Source organism: Schistocerca americana, chromosome 6 (assembly GCF_021461395.2).
Source record: "Schistocerca americana isolate TAMUIC-IGC-003095 chromosome 6, iqSchAmer2.1, whole genome shotgun sequence".
Taxonomy (NCBI): domain Eukaryota; kingdom Metazoa; phylum Arthropoda; class Insecta; order Orthoptera; family Acrididae; genus Schistocerca; species Schistocerca americana.
In genome coordinates, this window is record NC_060124.1 from 204,802,708 (window position 1) to 204,822,964 (window position 20,257).

Sequence of the window (20,257 nt, forward strand, 5' to 3'; positions counted from 1 at the left end):
AGGCATAGTTCTTGCAGCTGTCGAATGAAATGTAAAGTATTGTGGTGCTGACATTTACCAATGTTGGGGCTTAATACTGCTGTTAGATGTTTGGTCAGTTGGTACGTAGGTGCACCTACGTCGTTTAAAATACACTGTAGAGAAATGTCTTTTGTATGAAGTTTTGGTACGCCATAGAGTAGAAGTCCACTGTCAAAACTTTATGATGATTTCCCTAGGAAGGGACTGGTGCAGAAGCTCGATGATCATTTGCTTTACTCTGCCTCCTTTGAAATCCTTGTATGCTGGAAGCTCGAGTACATTGTACAACTGCAATTTTACTCTAACAGCAGGAGTAGTACTGTGGCATTTCCTTTGTCTGCACATGCAATGACTATTTGAGGATCATTCCATAGTTCTCAAATGGCAGTTCTTTCTGCTTTTGGGATGTTTGTCTATGGAGGAAGGGCATTGGTGGTCATAGGCCTGTTTCATGACATAACTCTTCTGCATTGTCGATGGGGAGGACGTAAAGCCCTCATTCTATACCACTGCTGATATCTAAAACAGGTATAGCAGTCGGTGTTGCAGCAAAACTGGGTCTCTTTTATAAAACCGATTTTGCCATGTAATTGACCTTTTTCCTCAAAATATTGCTTATGGTTCATGATGCTCTTCTTGTAGCTGTTACCCTTTTATTGTCAGACGTTCGAACATGGAGCCATTTTAGGTTGTAGCACTATTTGTGAGTGGTATACCTGAGCCCAAGAGACAGCAATAACTCACTCCAATGAATCAAACAGTCAACAAGCAATCGTTAAGTGGAGTGTGGGCAATTTATTATATGTTGTATCCAGTCGCCAATGTGTTTACCAGATTCTTTCTCTTACAGGAACCAGACTTGCTCTTCATACAATCCAGTGGTATTTACTTGTATATGATGGTCAATCCTCAGGAATGTTTGCAGTACACCCGGCACAGTACTTCATCAAGTAGTTAGTTGATTGGTTGATTTGAGGGGATTTGGTCCCATCGGATTAGGAAAGGATGGCGAAGAAAGTCAGCCATGCCCTTGCAAAGGAACCATCCCAGCATTTGCCTGAAGCAATTTAAGGAAATCATAGAAAACCTAAATCAGGATGGCCGGACATGGGTTTGAACCATTGTCCTCCCAAATACAATCATGAAGCAGTAAGAGAGCTGACGAGACATTCTATCCTGTTGCAAAGCGAAACCAGCTCAATAAGACTCCTCCCATTCGAGAATACTAATGTGAGATCTTAAGCTTTCCTGGTGAATCTACTGTTTATATTGCTCTCTGGTGTCCAGCCAGAAGCAGCATTTTCCAAAACAAAATATTTCAACCCTGTACCTTGCCATCATCTCCAGGTGACACTTAAGAATGAGCACCTTTGTTATATAGCGCCTCCTTTATACTATTATCACTCTCTACCTCTTCCCTCACTCCACATCAGGTGGTGTGTTACAGAGAGGGTGGAAGTTATCCTCAGCCAACATTGAAATTTCAACTGGCTGATGGCTGCATCTCTCGCTTTACTGAGAGTGAAGCCACTGTCTCTATTGATCAGGCCATTCGCCACATGTGTATTTCAACAGACTCCTTTAAAACACAATACCAAAACAGTTACGTCTGTCTTATTATTTCCATTTATTCATATATCACTGACTCTTTGTAGCGATGCAGTGTTCCACAAATGCAGATTTTGTTGACTGTTTCAGATTGGTATGTCTACTGCGTTCCAGGTATTTTGCTCAACATAACCCAAAGTCATCTTCCACCATATCTAATACTGCACACTGTATACCATTGTCTTATCCAACTTGTCTTGTTCTATTTGCTGGACCTGTACCTTCTGCCTCAAAGGAAGTCAGATTTATCTCATGCTATATTTTTTCTTCTTTAATATGCTGTAGAACAGACTACACGCTACTGTATGCTTGGCAGGCACACAAAATCAAGTGTTTCATGTAAGCTTGCTTGAGCATGTGTATGATGAATTTGGGAAAGCATCATGGCCTTACAAATTGTTTGATCGACTTTCATGTATGCAAGCTTCCACAAGCATACTAATATGTACATATTTGAGGGACACTTGTACAGGCATATATCAGTTGTGAGATGGTTTTCATAGTGGTCATGTGGAGCAATCTGAAATGTATTAACTTCAAATTGCTGGAAGATTTGTGCTTATGGACGGCAGCTTTCCCTGTAGAATATCAAATCAATGGTATATCATGATAAAGGAAGGTTGCTATGATCAGCTTCTTGTTACGTATAAGACAATTTATTCTGCAGTGGAGAAAGATATAGTAATGAAAAAGATAAATTCACTGAGATCAAATTACCATTGGGGGGGAATGAACAGTAGTTATAAATTAGGGACTGCTGCACCTCGAGCTATACAAACAAATGCTGTGGTATTTTCATTTGTTTAGCTTTCTGTATGAGCAAGAGACATCCATATGGTTTGCAACTAATTTTGAAGAAAGTTATATAAGTATTCAAGAATGCCAGGAGTTAAGTTACAATAGCACTGTTAGAGTTAAAGATATTTGCCTTTATTTGTTTATACAGAATGTTCATATGTAATTTTGTTTTATTAATCCACAAAGTTTTATGGCCGAGGTACCTCATCTACATTTACAAATTAGTTCATGAATGGTTTAAAGTGTTTAGCATCAAGTGAAATACTTCCGCAACATTATCTAATGTTATGCCAGCATTTATTTATTGTGCTGTACTTCATGTCATCACAATTTAGAGAGCCACAAGGAGCATATGTTTGACCCATAGTGGTCATTAAATGATTATGTAAAGCAAGAGTTTATTATTATTTTTACTTTATCAATGTGGCTTGCTTCCAGATTTTCATGGAGTGAAAATCCTAAGGAATGCTGCAAAAATGACAAAACATGCTCAATAAAATGCCCTCTGTATAAACAGTCACTGTAATGTTTTTTCCTACACAGTCACTCAGAGTGAATGTTTCTAACATATCAGTCCTCAAAGTAAAAGCATCATCTTCCACAAATACATGTAGCAGTTTCTGTGAACTATTTGTGACTTCAGTCTATTTTGAATGTTCAGTGACTTGTTAAAGTCTCCCAAAAAAATCTCTGCTCTGAAGACCACCACCATTCTGCCATTTGTGATTAAATAGAATACAATAAATCTATAACTAACATCTGCTGTGGCAAGTAGAACCATTCTATGAGTATGTTTTTTATTAAGATAAAATGAGCCACTTGCAGCTGAAATATCCTTTACATCACTGCAGCCAGCAACATGCAGGAAATTCCATATCTTTGTAAAATCTTTTGCTTTCTTAGACCAGACAAGTGACAGCATTGCTGTCTGAGTTCAATGTATTTCAGGTATGAACTGATGCTTGTACATGCATGCTTGAGCTGTGTGGATGCATTTTGCGTTAAGGACTTAAGCAAAACACTTGACCATACATGCCTGTCATGTGTGCAGCTATTTTAAAGGTAGGTGGGCTTCCTTGGTAGGTTGGCTTTCTTCAACAGATTTTGCATGGGCCCTGTGGGCCAGTGTACGTAGCACATCCTCTGTGAAGGATGATGGCAGCTGGAGACATGGAGATATAAATCGGTGTGGGTAACTATTTCCAACACACTTTGTTCCATACTGCTGTCCACTTTGCATTTGACTGGACACCCAAAAAGGGAGCTCGTCATTCTCTTTCACATCCACAGTGAATTCGATGATGAGGTGCAGAGAGCTCAGTTGTTGGAGGAACTCCTGAGCCTTCAACTCCTGTGTGGTCACACCACAAATGTCTCACCAATATATCTGAAAAAGCATTTGAACTTCACTGCAGCTTTTTTTAGAGCTTCCTCTTGAAATCCTCCATGAATAATTTTGCAATAACCAGTGACAAAAGGCACCCCATGGCGATGTCATATTTTTGTTCAGAATAGTGGCTGTTGAAGAGAGAAAATGTAAATGCAAAAATGATTTAAAGAGGATAGTCACTGTGGGGGCTGAAAGCTTGGTCATTTTAAGGACATATTCAAGAAGAATGGATAAGGTGATAGAGAAATCAGATACGCTTTCAGGCAGAGGGTACAGGCCCAGCAAATAGGACACAATGAGAAGGATAAAACAATGGCATATTCACTGTACTACAGCAAATTATTAAACAAAATTGGCATAATCTTGGCTCAACATAACATTAAATGTGTTTTCTGTTCACCTTCAAAAATGTGTGCTCTACTAGGTAAGAGAAAGATGACTTGGCCTTCCATAAACCAGGTGACTTCTCTACTCCATGCAAATGTGGTAATCCAGTACTGGACAGAATGTGCAGACAGTCAAAGAAAGTTGCTTGGAACACAGGGAACGCACCACCCTTGATCAAACAACAAAATCTTTGATGTGGAATAATGCGTAGCTACTGGGTCTCAATTAAATATGAACAAATGGAAGTGCTAAGACAGATTTTGTCCTTTTGAGCTGTGTTCTAAAGGAGGCTGCTGAAATGCGAGTGGCTGATGGCTTGATCAATACAGACGAAGACTACCCTCTCAGTAACGGGTGGGGCCCAGCTCTCAGCCAACTGAAGTCATATTAGCTGATGATGACATCCCTCCTGATAGGGTCAGGAGAAACAATGAGAGAAAGGAGATCGCGCTCACCATTTGGCTATTGCATCACAACCCTACACCACTCCACCCAATGTGGTGTGTGGCCAGGTAGTGAGAGAACGGGTTGAACAGTGGTAAGAGTATAAAGGAGGCTGATGTAGCTAAGACAGTCATTTTACAGGTGCCACCCGAAGATGACGACAAGGTATGCTGTCTGAATATTATGTTCTGAAAACAACTGGACACAGATGAGGACACCTGACAGCAATGAGAACAGTTGATTTGTAAACATATCTTAAGATCACTTAAGTGAAAAATTACATAAAAACCACCATGTTTGATTACTAAATTTAACTTTTGCAGAATGGAATCAAAGGATTATGTTCTGAAATAGAAGCAAAAACTGAGGACTGATCCAGACAAAATGAGGCAACAGAGAGGACAGAACAGATAGAACTTACAATGCAACACCTAAAACATACTGATCATCAGAGAAGACACAGAGAAACGAAGAAGGAAGGTGTTTTCTGTTTTTATCAACTGTCATCTCTGTTAGTGTCCTACAAATGCACATTATACTTGGCAACAGCTCTTAAGTGAATCCAGAAAGTTCTGCTGAAGAACCGAAGTAAAAGAAGGTGGCTCTTGTTAAATTCATTAAAAATCTACCTGGATTGATGCAGTACGTATTCTTTTATAGCAAAAAACCCCGAAGAATGCATGGAATGAGATAAATGAAGAAGCAAACTGAAAATACAAGAGTTTTATTTGACAAATGATGTCAGTTGGAAATCACATGTGACGAAAGATGTCAAGTAAGTTAAGGAGCCACAGACAGGGAATAGTGTTCTGAAAATCCAGACCTAAACAACCACATTTCAAAATTTTATGAATTTCATCCACGTTAAATCTCTCCATCCCAGCATATGAAGCATAATGTAAGTGTATGCAGACATCATGCCAAATTCAATTTCTCAGTAAGGTTGGCAAACCCTAGAGAGTAATTAGTAAATAAAACGTGCTGTAGCATGAGGAAGAACAGTGCAAAATAAGACAGTGCAAAAAAAGTGTTCACCATAATAAGTCATGAAGATTAAGACTGGAGGAAATAAACCATCTTCTCTCTTCACATCAGCACCCTCCTTTGGCACCCCATCCCCATGCTCCAAACTTTTACCTACTCCAAAAACCCAATGCCCCAAGTCTTCCTACTGGAATGCCCCAGTGTGGCTGGGTACAATGCTCCCACAGGTCATTCCACGTCAAATCACCAAAAACTCATAGAAGGCTCCCACTTGACCCTCTCCAAATTTCTTAATATGTTGCAGTGAAGTAGCCCAAATCAAAAATGCAGCTGCGCAAAATTTTACGGTTCATTGTTCTTCAGTTCAAAAGTGATAGGTCTATGTTTAACAGGTTATCATCTGGTTAATGTGCGTTGCTGCAGAAAGAGCCAATTTTGACCATAGTTCCAGATAAGAGTGAAATCTGGCACATCGTGGCAATTTTTAGCATAAAATGTAGAGGTATATTCAAAAAAGTAGCACACTTGTTAATTCATGGCGAAATTCCCACCAAATTTTGTCGCAACAGATTTGGACTCCACTTTGAGGGCGAGCCACTCACCAGCAAAAGATCTATATGCCGTGTTATTTTGCAAAGAGCAAGTTTTTTAGTACATGAATAATGTCTATTTACACTGGGTTTGAGTTTCTAGAATGGCTGCAGGACTCCACAAATGAGATAAGTTTCTGTGGTATCAAAAAAATCAATTATGATTCCCCCACCTGATTCGTTATGAACTGACTATGACTGCATGCAAAATGTAATTAAAACTAATGGTAAAATTTGAAACTTCATATGTGAGAGTATTTCTGAGAGAAATTCAGAATCCACATGTTTCCACTAAGCAGTCAGTATTGTTTCAGGTTTCTGGTGCTACAGATATGCCACTGTGACACTGTAAATACATTTGGCCATTTCTTGATATTAAAGGACTGTAAAATTTCATGTTTCACTGATTAGGAATCTTATGAGAGACTTCACAGTTCTCACATTTTCACTATGGATATCTTATTGTTTTATGAATTTCTTGTGTAACTGTTTGTATCTTTGTGGTATTTTACATACGGTAAGTAGGTCAGACATTGCTGTTTATATATACATGTATTTATTAACCTAAATATTCATAATACATTTCAATTTACATATTTCAGATTTCATCTAAAGTAATTATATTCAACTGCATTTGATTTGAATTTGAATGTTAGCTGAATTTTTGCCATGTGCTATTGGCAGCTGCCCGCATGACTTTTCTGACTGCCATCTGATAACCTACACTTCCCCAAAGGAGATCAAAATGATATAAAGACAAAGTGAACTATACTTACTTGACAAATCACGGACATGACTTCATATTGTGGCCTTGCTATTGACCAAATCTGAATTTTGTAAAAGATTTGCGACCAAATTCCAGTGGCTGCTGCAGAGAAGATGCTGGATATGCTGAGAGTTAGTGTTAGGCCTGGCCAGAAGTTATGTACTTTTTTGCAGAAAGAACTTTCATCTGAAGCAACTGAACGACACCAGATCCACAGATTCTGATGACCCTAGTGCTGCATGGAAGTCTCTGAAAGTATGAACACAACTGTTAGCCATAGGCATCTTTTCAGTTTCAATGAATAGGCACACGGAATCCGTGCAGCTATGCAAAGTGTAGGATTAGTGAGGCACAGGAAATTATTGTTGAACAGCTTGCCACAGCTTGTAATATTGATTGTCAAAGTCTGTTGAACCGAAGTACTAACCAACAATGCAAAAATTGTAAAGACCTCAATAAACTCATCGAAGACATGAAGCAGAATCTACACACAGTGAATCAATCGGAAAAAATAGAAATGTTAACACTGGTGCCACAAGGTTGGTCTATAAAGATGACAATGGAGCAGTTCAAAGTTACTAAATACTTGGTTCAAAAAGCAGAACAAGGAATTTTACCTGTTCCTAAGAAAAAGCAAGGCACACTTCCTGAAATGATGACAGAAAAAGTTATACAATTTTTTGAGGGTGAAGAATGCAGTTGAATGTGCCCTGGAAAGAAAGAACATATTTCCACTTGAATAAATGGAGCCAAAGCTAGAAGCAAATATACTTGTCACTTAGCAATTTGAAGGAGATGTTTGTTGCATATCGTGAGCGAATTGGATCTGAAATTGACTGCTCACAGTTCTGTAGATTATGCCCAAAATCGTGTGTGAGAGTTGGTGCATCTGGAATAGATTCTGTATGTGCGTCTACTATACACCAAAATTTAAAGATAATGTAAATGGTGTGTATCCCAGAATCAAAGGAATGTATGCTCCATCAGTGTGAAAACTGCCCAGGAAAATTAGTACTGGAAACTTTCTTGGAATAAGTTTTTGATGAACACGATCCTGACAGCGCGGTTGTCTTCAGGCAGTGGTTTCACGTGGATTGGGATATTCTTGACATGAAGCAGATGACTATGGATGAACTGACTGAAGAACTGGTCATAAAATTTTTGAATCTTTCGGTTCATCACTCCACTGCCAAGCATCAAAGTTGACACCTGTGCCAATTGAAAAAAAGCCTTGAAGCATGAAGTCTCATCATTTTAACAGATTTTGCTGACACAGGGTTGAATGGCAGCCCTTCTGAACTATGCAGGTAGGAATTGTCTCTCTAGTATATCCTGCACTCTCAGAATCTTCCCGGCCTAAACCTTCGCTAACCTGTTTCCAACTGCCTCACTTTACCTTTTCCTTTCTCCCTTTTGTCCACAACACTGCTTCGCCATCTAGATCATGTACTGTTCTCTCCAATATCCCCCCCCCCCCCCCCCCCCCGCAACATGGACAGTCAGTCTCTCTCTCTCTCTCCCCCCCCCCCCCCCCCCCCCCACCTTCACCACTCTCCTACCTCTTATACACTCTACCCTCTGGACTACTTTCATCTTGTTGTGCAGCCATTGCAGAAATACCTGCCTCACATTATTCTACTACCATGTCCTTGCCACGTGTACTTCCCACTCCCTCCCGACTTCAATCACCTAGGCAGCTGCTATCGGTAAGCAACAGTCAGTCTTGCTGTGGTCACAGGGATGAGAATTTGGCTGTCTATGTAGTTGCTTATGTAAATGCATGTACTTCTACCAGAGAAAGAAGAAGAGCTTGACAGCTAGTATGAATAGTTTTCTCACGACAACCCATCCTACATCAAGACACCACTGATTTCCTCCACTGCCTTTCCACAGTTTCTGTTGCATTGCCACAAGACTTATTTATAGTCACTGTAGATGCGACGACCTTTTACACTAACATCCTCCTTGCCCTTAGCCTTGCTGCTGTGGAACACAGTATTTCCCAATGTCCTCTTGATATACTACCTCTTTCCTAACCCTTGTTTACAAATTTAAAAAGTATGGCATGAGCGGCAGTGCCCTACAACGGCTTAAATCCTACTTATCAAACAGAAAGCAAAGAGTTATCGTCTCTTCAAATGGTGCATATGATTTATCTGACTAGAAAAAAATATCTCAGGGTGTTCCACGAGGCTCCATATTAGGCCCAGTACTATTTCTCTGTTAATGACTTACCATTAAATATCAGCTCCCCATCAGCTCTGTTTGCAGATGATACTTCTGTCCTAGTTGAAGATCAGGATTCGGAAAAAATTCCCAAATCTGTGATCAGTACCCTCAGTACCTTAGAAACTTGATTTCAGCTATATGGATTGAATCTAAACATATCAAAGACTCACATGATGCAGTGGAAAACCAAACAGTCAAAATGTGAGCAGATTAAGACTGTGCACAACAACCAAGATGTAGAAGAAGTTGACTCTGTTAAATTCTTAGGTTTAAATGTAGATCAAAATTTGAACTGGCAGCACATATTGAATACCTGACAAACAAACTGAGCAGCTTTGCATTTGCATTGCAAATATTATCAACTGCAACTGACTTGGACACACGAAAAGTAGCATATACAAGCTACTTTGAATCCATTATTAGCTATGGTATTGTTTTTTGGGGTAACTCGACAAACATAGTGTGGATACTAAAAATACAGAAAAAAATCACTGCAAATATGTGCACTGCAAATCACAAAGAACAATGTCAACCATTATTTAGAAAACTTAAAATATTAACTCTGCCATCTTTACACATACATGAGATTATTATATTTTTGTACACCAGACATGAATTATTTGAGGGAAACCATTTTGTCCATTCACATGATACCAGAAACAATGAAAATTTTATGCTCCCCCACCCACCGCCTCAGACTGTATACCCAGGGACCTCAAAACATGGGAATGAAAATTTGTAATAAATTAAAAGGAAACAAGTTGATGCAGATGAATTTAGGTTCACTTAAAAGAAAGCTATATGAGGTGCTGCCACTGAAGTGTTATTACTCAGTGGATGAATTCATGCGGGACAAACTGGAAATTTAAGCTGGATACAATGTGTTACATATTCCAAGAAATACCCTTATAGTGTTATTATTTATTGTAGTGCTATTATTTATTAATGAAAAAAATCATTGTAACTATATTATAAATTTTTGACATGTCTCCTGTACACAAACCAAATGGATTGCAAATGTACATCATACATACACGAGATGAATAAAACACAATTCACAAATCCTCTTAGCAACTACATTCTGACCTACAACTATCTCACTTCTGAAGGGCAAATCCATTACAGTGTCATCAAGGATGCTCTCATGGCACCATTCTATGCCAACATATTTATGGGCCATCTGGAGAAATTCTTCCACTCCAGTCAGCACCTAAGCCCCCTTGTCCAGTTCAGATTCCCTCATGACACTTTGATGATATGGACTTTTGCCATGGGCAATCGTTACTCTTTCCTTCACAATCTCAACACGTACTCCCAAATACACTTCCCCTGATCCTTTTCTCAAGTCAACGAGCCACCTACTCAGATATAGATCTCCATCTCTCAGATGGCTCAATAAACACATCTGTTCCATGTTAAAAAAAGTCTCTTCCTTACAGCATCACCATCATGGATGCCAAATTTGCAGTGGAAACCAGAAGCTGTCAAAATATACTGATAACCTTACAATAACCTACCAGCTCATTGATAAACAAATCTCCCATGCCATCTCCACACTGGACACCAGCAAACCTGTTAACCAGCCACCAACCAGCATCCCTCCAATCACTGTGGTCTTGAAAAGCTCAGCCATATCCTTCAGCAGGTTTTTGACTGCATCTTACCACCACATCACCCAAAGCTGTGTTCCACTGTCCACTCAATCTACAGAATATTCTTGTCCATCCCTATTCCAATCCTGCTCCCAGTGTTGCAACCCACGCGTCATTCTCTTGCAGACGACCCAGATGCAAGACCTGTCCTACATACCCAACACCCCTCCTATTGCAGTCCAGTCACAACAATCTCCTGCACAGTAAAAGGCAGGGCCATGTGTGAAAGTAGTCATGCTGTATATCAGCTACGCTGCAAGTGCTATACAGCAGCACTGTCTATTCGCACGAATGACCACCACCGAACTATGGCAAACTGAAAACTTGATCATCCAATTGCCAAACATGCTGCGCACCAGAACACAAATGACTTCAACAGATGTTTCACTATGCAAGTAATTTGGATACCCCCTTTCCATGACTAGTTTCTCTGAACTACACTTGTGGGAATTGTCTCTGCAAAATAGCCTGTACTCATGCAGTCCCCCTGCCTACACCTCTGATATGTCATTTCCACTGCCTCACACTAGCTTTTCCCTTGTCTCTTCGGTCACACAGCTCCTTCCCCACCCAGATCATATATTGCCTTCTCCCCCCCTCCCCCAAGTGAGCATTCTCTCCCTCTCCTCTTTCTTTCCCTTATCCACCCTTCTCCTTTTCTCTCCTCTCTAACTGTCTCCATCTCATCTCTGCCTTCCTCTTCTTACTTCCCATATCACCTCCTCTCTCTACCTTTTATATGCTCTACCCTTCGAACTATTTTCATCTTGCTGTGCAGCTGTGTGTCTTTCTCTACCTCCTCCCTACCTACATCGCCCAGCCAACTGCTATTGATAAGGAACAGTTGGTCTTGCCATGGCCATAGACATTTGTGTTCGGGTGCCTGTGGGGTTATGTGTATGAATGTGTGTAATTCTACTAGAAACAGACAAAAGCTTCAAAGGAAGTATAAACAGTTTTCAGTAGTGTGTTTCTATGTGCCACACATCAATCAGCAACAGGTAAGTAGTTTCTTTTCCTTTACTTTGTGTAAAATATTTGTTTTGTGTTATTTATAAAAGTCATGTATAGTTTCTACATCAAACAATCGAAAGTCCAGGTCAGGATAAAAACAACACGGTAAGGAGGGAGTAGCCACGTATGTGTGAGTTGTTGTGTGAATGCCCTTTGAACTATTTTTGTCTTGCTGTGCAGCTGCTGAGTCATCTGTGGGAAGACCTGCCTCACACTATCCCACTACCTCCTAGTCTCATGTGTCCTTCTCTACCTCCTCCCTATCTCCAACCTCCATCGCCCAGCAAACTAACTAACTAAATAATGTGTGAAGGGTCTATGTCTGAAGAGTGAGTCAGTCCAAAAGGTTATTTATTTCAAATGTTCTTTTCACTGTGCCTATCTGCAACTCAATGCATCATCTATGTGGTGTGTAACAACCTATCTTTCCCATATCCATAATAAAGATGTGTGATTAATTATCTCTGTACCAACTAACATTTGTTCTTGTGGGTTCTTTGGTGGGAAGGACTGTTGAGTGCTAATGTGTTCTGGCTATTAATAAAAATATATGTAACTTATTATTCTAAATATATTACTGAAAACATGTCCACATGTGGCACCTGTAGGCATGGAGTGGCCCAGTAATGATCAATTTATCCACACACAACAGTCTCATGATTATGTGGGTAAATGCAGACTCGACAGTGCATGGATAACCAAAAACACGGGTAATCCAACATACATTCGTTTACAAATAAAAATGATGATGATGATGATGATAATAACAATAATAATAATAAAAGCTACATGTCACACTTGAAAGACCACAGCATTACTCGTCAGAAACAACACATTGAAAACTTCCAACTTTGAGCTTCTGGGAAATGGAATAGACAAACATAAAAACACAGAATCAGGCACAAATATCTCACGTGGGTAGAGTCCCTGCATTTATCTGAAGATGAAATGTGAAAAAACAGAAAAATATTTCAGAGATATCTGGCGGTGGAATTGGGGCCCGCATTGTCTTCCAGCGGCAAAACATTAATCATATGCGTAAGAGTGTATTCTAAACAAAAATATCTGTGCTAATTATAACAAAATATTTCAGGTTGTTTTTTCTTCCAAGGATCACCAATATCCACAGATAATCCGTAAACTGGATAACCCACATCCAGATAATCAGGAACTTGGTGTTAAATCTTTTTACAAAGAAGACAACTCATAATCTATCTTTGAAGTAATGTTTACCAGTCAATGCAAAAAGAATGGAAATAAGATAGTTGTGTTAGATTCACTGCTTCTTAAAGCCTTATTTATGCACTTCTTTCTTTTTAAACAAAAGGGCTTCACAGTTACTTAATTCAATTCACTGCACACTCTGCACAGATCTTCATGTGACAACTGATACAGAGACTAACAAAGGTACAATTAAAATATTTTATAAACTATGACATTCATGTGAAACAGACTGATGCAGGCATTTAAAAATGAGTAGCCTATAAGAAGGTCATACAATTATTTTTAGCACTTCTCATTTTATTGGTTATACATATGTTTTACCTTTTCATCAAAAAAGCTATATAATAATCTTTAAAGCAAAATGAGATTGACTGAATGCACTGTTTCTGGACATTGGATATGACCCATGATGTAATGGTGATGTGAGTGACATACATGTGTACAAACACACAGAGCACAGAACACTGACAATATTTCCTTTGCATCTATATTAGTTTTTTGAATGTAGGCTGTGGTGACAGATGTGTCTGTTGCATAGCCCTAAGTCTAGACCAGACGGACAGGTGACAGTTTAGCGATGAGTTGGCAAAGCTAACAAATGTGAATATGCAATCTTAGTTAAGATGACATACTGATCAGTAACATAGTCCGAGGTCTAGGTTACTGTTAGCTGACAGGGAGCAGTTTAATTGGCAGTTGATGAAACAGCATTGAAGGCTTCAATTAACCTGCAAAATTATCCAAAGTTAAGGTGAATAGAATTCCCACTCATTGCATAAGATTTGCAAGATGCTATTACATAAACAGCTAATTTGCAACAATTCTGAAAAAGTTTGAACTTAAAAGTAACAGGGGAAGAAACACCAGACAAACAACATTGTGATAGGAAGCAAATGAAAGATGAAGATACATGAGAGCAAAAGTGAAGTAAATAAAATAGTAAAAGTTGATAAATCTTGTAATTTAGCAGACAACAGCAGATGTCACATGGAAATTTTAACAAGATTAGCAACAGCAAAAAGTGACTTCAATGAACCAAGGACAAGTAAAATGTTCAGACTGGAAAAGAAAAAAACTATTTGTTGAGATTATCATCTTGATTGTTCTGTATGACTGTGCAAGCTGGACACTGTAGATGACAAGCAAAATGGGCTTGGTAATAATGGGAATATGGCTTTAGTGAAGGCTAATGATAAGTAATCCAAGACAAAGAATATCGGTAAAGTTACATAGTGGATCCATCTTGCATATTTTGTGGTTTATGTACAACATATGTAGCCTAAATACCAAAACATTCAAGAGATATCTGTAAGTTATGTAACATAGGTTTTATAAATTTACCTTGCTGTTTTAGTTTTTTGTAATCGAAAGTGCATTTATATGGTGTGAACACAGACAAGTTACCTTACAGATTAATGTGTTACCACGACCTTTATTTAACAGTCACATTCATTGTCTTTGCCAACTGTCAACCAAATTATTATCTTTCCACTTAACCAAGACCTCAGTCTACACAAGAGATGGGTCTGTCATAAACATCACGATTTCAGGGAGAGGGAGCACTATCACTCTAGGGGGGGGGGGGGGAAAACTAGCCCAATGAAAAAGTTTTGAAGAAATTAATGAGTATTGTAATCTCTCTGGAACTGCTGAAAAAAGGTAATTCAACTTGACACACAATAAGTTATTAACAAATACATTGGATGGAAAAAATATAGGAGGCATGAAAGAGGAGGCTACGATAGGAAATTGCAGTGGATATACTGGAGATAGCAAAGTGTCAAAGTTAATGAGAAATGAAGAGGGCGGGAAAAAAATGTAAAGGCAGTTGCAAGAACAGGCCAAAGCCATTAGAAGTTAATGACAATGATGTAACTTGACACTATATGTCACTGCTGGTATCAGTACACAGCAAAATTTTTATTACGTTTGATCATTTGTAAGCCATCCTACATATGTTGGGAAGAGTCAATAACAGAGCGAGTGAAAATGCGATGACATCATCTCAATAAATATACAAGTTTACAGTTTAACAATATTCATCAATAACAAACATTACTTGGACGTTAAATAGGTTTCTAGGTAATACAACAATGTCAGGTTTTCGCCACCGTGTCCTAGACACACGAATTCTTATGGTATGTTGCTTCGTGGTTCTCTATGTCTCATTACAAATATGTCGCAACTGGCTGTTTCATATAGAAAAGAAAACACTCCCTTTACGTAAACATGGAGAAATTTGGATAACCCAGAAGTCGTCGTATGCCGTTATTGTAAACCGCTATTAATTTTCTGCCTGCTGCTGCAAACCTGTTCTACGCGTGTTAGGATTATGAATTACTGTCAGATTTCAGGAAAAAAATCTGCAATGCACAGTTAAAAGATTCCAGCGCTATCTTAAATTTATAAGTACTCATTGGTAAGGCTGTTTTCGAATATCTATAAATGACATGAGCCTGCTACTCGTGAGGTTTGAACTTATATGTCAGCAAATATTATTATCGGGAGAAGCACTGCCTAGCAATAAGAACTTGTACTTAGCTTAGTCGATTTGCGCCTGAGTTTATAAATAATGTTCAAGATATACTGCATTTGAAGCTACGTCGCAATACAAAGCTACTTTTCATAATTAATTGCTGTACCAGACAATCTAACGCAACAAACCAACTCTTAATTATCCCAGATAAATATAAATTGTAATTACCAAATCGTACATGTCGACAACATTTTCTTGACTAGGTGCTTCGTTCGGGCAAAAATGATAAAATTCGTGAAACACTGCGTACAAACATGATCCACAACTTTGTATAGAAAACAAACACAACAAAGATGGTATCCAAACTGATGGAACTCATTCGAGTGTCTTTTGTTACTAGTTGTTGACGCAGGCCTGTGCGAATGTAGTGGGAGGGCAGCTGTGGTTCAAACAAGAGATTTTGAAAGAAGTGGACAATAAATTTGTAAAAACACTAACGTCTTATTATATAGTAAAGAAGAATTGAGTGTTTTCCGTGACATCTGTAACGATATCTGAAGTTTCATCGGAGAACCTTAAATAATAGTGCGTTTAAAATTTGCAATATTCACTGTAAGCCGAAGGAAATGGTTAGTGAACTGCAAAAACCAAGAAGAACGAGAGGTACTCCTCTATATAAAATACGCAGTTACTTTGCTCTCAGTGTTTTGGGAGTTGCTTTTGTAAGCGGTTTCTTGTTTCAGTAAGTAACTATGTGTACATGAAAATTTTAGTAAGTGAAACGTAGACGAAAGTCCAATAAATTATGTCCAGTTCTCTCATGAAACAGTGATAATTTGTTTGTTTTGGTCTGTGGGTTACATGATGTCTGCCGAGTCTTCTTATTAATATTTACATATGACCATAATGGCCAGTCATTCTGCCGAAATCGTTCGTGTTTTTGGTTGTATATATATAAACACACACATTCAAACTTCTAGTTGTAAATATGTATAGATACATTAGTGTACTTTTATTTATTAATCCCCTTTTTTGAGAATGGCTATATTTCATGCTTCCATCAACCCAAACAACAAGTTTATTTAAGTAGAACATTACACTTTATTCAGAAACGTTGAGAACAAGGTAAGTATTAGTGAATCTTTTGGATCCTGTTAGTAAGTCTTTCCTCTGGCAGGACGTTACTTATTTGTGTGTGCAGCATGATGTACATACTGTGATCTGCGATGTTGAGAAAGAAGTATGGAAAAAATTATTTGTTTACAGCTATGTCATTTATCTGTAACTATTTCATATTTCCAAGCAAATTTTCATTACAGTTATGGAGATCATAGTTTGGGATCCCCTTTCAGATAGAAACTTGATAAGGTGGGCTTATTACTTTTGTGGTTAGACGTAACGCGTACCAATGGGAGGCTGCGCAGAGGGGATGTGGAAGGGAGAAAGAAGGAGAAAGGCAGGTATACTCGTGGGCACAGAAAGGATGTGGAAGCAGGCATTGAGGGGGAGGGAAGGGTGGGGGTTATAGGAGAGAACAGACCCAGAGAGGGGGAAAGGACAATGAAGGTGTACTCTGGGGATAGACAGTTTGCGGACAAGTACTAGACAAAGCTGTGGCCAGGGCATTTCCGAGGATGTGTTGTAGAGGAATTCTCACTTGAAGTTGTTAAAGTAAAACACACCACGTTGTGTGGCATGCTTGGCAACTGGGTGATCCAGCTGTCTCTTGACCACAGTTTGGACTTTCATGTGGACAGACAGCTTGATAGTGATCATGCGTACATAGAATGCCGCACAGCGGTTGCAGCTAAGCTGCTACACCACATAGCTGCTTTCCCAGCTGGCCCTCCGTATGTTGGTATCGAATATTCCTGTTACAGGCTTGGAATAGGTGGTAGTGGGGAGGGTGTATGGATCAAGTCTATGGATATGAGCCATGGGGCAAGGGGCTGGGAGCAGGGGTTGAATGACAGAAATGTCAACTAGGCCTATTATGGTTTGTCCATAACTGTCACTGAGTTATCACCTTAATTATGGAGTTATGGGAAATTACTAAACAATTATGGTAATAGACAATTTACAATTCTATGTTTTAAAGAAAAATCATAACAGATACTATTTACATTTTTATAAACATATGCTCTAAAATTTTTATAGATTTCCTTCCTGAGTACATAGTAAACCTGTCTGCAAATGATTTTTGCCACTACAGCTGACTAAGATGGGTTATGCTGAGTTATGATGAAAATTTTTCATTTTGCTTGTTTTAGCTTACTACTAATTTCAAACCAAGTTATGTCACAATGTTCAAGGCATTTGTATTGGAAAATTACAGAAGTGTTTCAAAATCATCCTTGACATTTAGTAAACTAATTTTTAGCATTTTCCACTTGACCTAATTTCTTCATTTATGGTAGTTTTGATTCCTAGGAAATCTTTATTTAGGATTGTAAAGTGTCTGAAATATAATGTTTGAAGTCCTAAATGAGGCTTTCTGATTTTTAAAATTTCTCGGGGGGAGCCCCTGGACGCCCCTCCATTTTTGCCATGTGATTAAAAACAGTCTCTTCTCTATCTTGGAAGCTATGAAACAGGGATGGTAAAGGACACTGTGCGGGTTGAGTGGGCAGCAAACACCCCTGTGGGATGGGCGGAGAGGATATCTCTCATTTCAGGGCTCGAGCAGGGATAGTATAAACCCTGGTGGAGAAAATGATTCAGCTACTTCAGTCTGGAGTGGTACTGAGTCACAAGGAAGGTACTCTCTTATGACTGGTCAGTGGGTGTGTGGAACACAGTAGGTGACTAGGAAGGCCAGGTGGTGAGATCTGTTTCTGGATAAGGTGGGGAGAGTAATTTCAGCCTGTGAAGGTCTCAATTCGGCCATTGGCATATTTGAAGAGGGGCTGTTCGTTACTGCAGATGCATTGGCTGTGGGTGGTTGGGCTACATGCTTGGTTTGGAATGGATAGCAGCTGTTGAAGTTGAAGTTGGTTGGTGGGTTTGATGTGGATAGAGGTCCTGCTGGAGAGTTCTCTAATACACAGTTCAATATTGAGAAAGTGATGTGATCTGAGAATGACCAGATGAAGCAAATGGTGGAGGTGTTTAGGGTCTGAGGTATTGTGAATAGGTTCTGCTAACACTCAGCCCAAATCATGAAGATGCTAGCAGTTAATCTAAGCCAGGTGAGGGGTTTGGGATTCCGGGTGGCTAGGAAGAATTTTGTATGTGACCCATGAGCAGGATGGTGCCATATGGCTGCCTGTAGTTGTATTGAAAATTGGTTTATTGGTGATATCTTCAAAGGAGAAGTAATTGGGGGTAAGGATATAGGAAGGAGTCAGTTGGGTGTAGGGAAAGGTAATGTTGAATGGTGGGAAGGCCATGGACATTGGGGATGTTATTTTAGAGGGAATGACTGTGATGATTAGGGAACCACTTGGTAAAGTTACAGGAACTCTGAAGAGTCGGTAGAGGAAATGGTTAGTGTCTTTTATGTTAGAGTTATGTTCCAAGTAAGAGGTTGAAGTTATTGGTCCACAAAGACAGAGATTGTGATTGTGGAGGTTTGTGACCTGTTGTGTCTGGCTGTGCTATGGATCAGTTTGTCATGGCATCTAAGATTTCTTATTCACATTTGTTGACTTCACTAACACAAAGCCTGTCATTTTCCATGCTAACATAGACCTTGGGCTATGTCACAGATCAATCTGCCACCACAACCTACAGTACAATAACTAATAATGACGAGAAACAAATATTGCTATGTACTGTTTTCTTTTTGTTTGTACATGTACGATGTCCCACTCAACACCAACATTAACATACTGGACAAAGCTGACATCTGGTATGAGTAGCTTCAGTTGACCCAAAAAATAAAATCTTAAAAACATACTTACCAAACAAAGTCAGTCAACATACAAATCTAGCAATAGCAAAAATAACATGTCATTACAATCTGTTGAATGGCCAGTTTAAGAGTTCCCAAACCAGGAATCCCTCTGGATAGAATGCCACATGTTGTTCATTTGAGTTTTGATTGTCATCGTGTTAATATGGTTTTGAGTTTAGGTAGTTGGTGCGGTAACATGAGTTGTGGAAATGTTTTCAGTGAGTTATTAAGTTTTTTTGTTTACGTGTTTTGTGTCTTTGTTAGGTCTGATTAGTTTGGGGTTTGTTGTACAGAAAGAAGTATAATTTTTATTGCCTTTTTGTTAGGTGTAGATATGACAGTGAAGTTCGTGAGTGTATCATTACATTCTGCATTGGGTGGTGATACAATGTTCGTCATAAAGTTTCTGCAGATATTTGGTCTTGATGCTGAGTATGTTAGGTTTCACATTTGTAGTGACAACATGAGGTTGATGAGAGTTCCGTCAGCTCGGACCGGGGACACTTATATGTGGCATTGTCAGCACAACAGTATCTGGCAGTTGACAAGGTGTGGTACCTGGTTCGATAAATCTAGGTTGGCCATGAGGCAGATTGTCTTGGTTACTTATTATTTTTGCTATTGGTCCTCAGTAAGTTTTTGTGTGCTTGAGACTGAAGCGAGTGAGAGAACTGTCTTGGATTGGTTTTCATTTTGTTGAGAGGTTTGTTCGGAATACATGAAGTATAGGGTGCAGTTGGGTGGGCCGGGGCTGTTGTTGAAATTGATGAATCACATTT

The 20,257-nt window shown here is 39.1% G+C and overlaps 2 protein-coding genes across 8 annotated transcripts in view; one reads left to right on the top strand and one right to left on the bottom strand.

The window, feature by feature from the left end:
- LOC124619684 (fibroblast growth factor receptor substrate 2) overlaps positions 1-15,961 on the bottom strand; it is a 48,309-nt gene extending 32,348 nt beyond the window's left edge. For 4 of the 5 annotated variants that reach the window (XM_047146229.1, XM_047146234.1, XM_047146232.1 and 1 more), the window contains exons 1-2: positions 15,812-15,961; positions 6,999-7,237 (exon numbers count right to left, since the gene is read on the bottom strand). The gene's annotated coding sequence lies outside the window, so the exon portion shown is untranslated. The remainder of the gene's footprint in view (positions 1-6,998; positions 7,238-15,811) is intronic. The other variant, XM_047146231.1, reaches the window with a different exon arrangement.
- Positions 15,953-20,257, top strand: part of LOC124619683 — a 212,497-nt gene continuing 208,192 nt past the window's right edge. For 2 of the 3 annotated variants that reach the window (XR_006980110.1, XM_047146227.1), the window contains exon 1: positions 15,954-16,325. The gene's annotated coding sequence lies outside the window, so the exon portion shown is untranslated. Of the gene's footprint in view, positions 16,326-20,257 lie in introns of all 3 variants that reach the window. The other variant, XM_047146228.1, reaches the window with a different exon arrangement.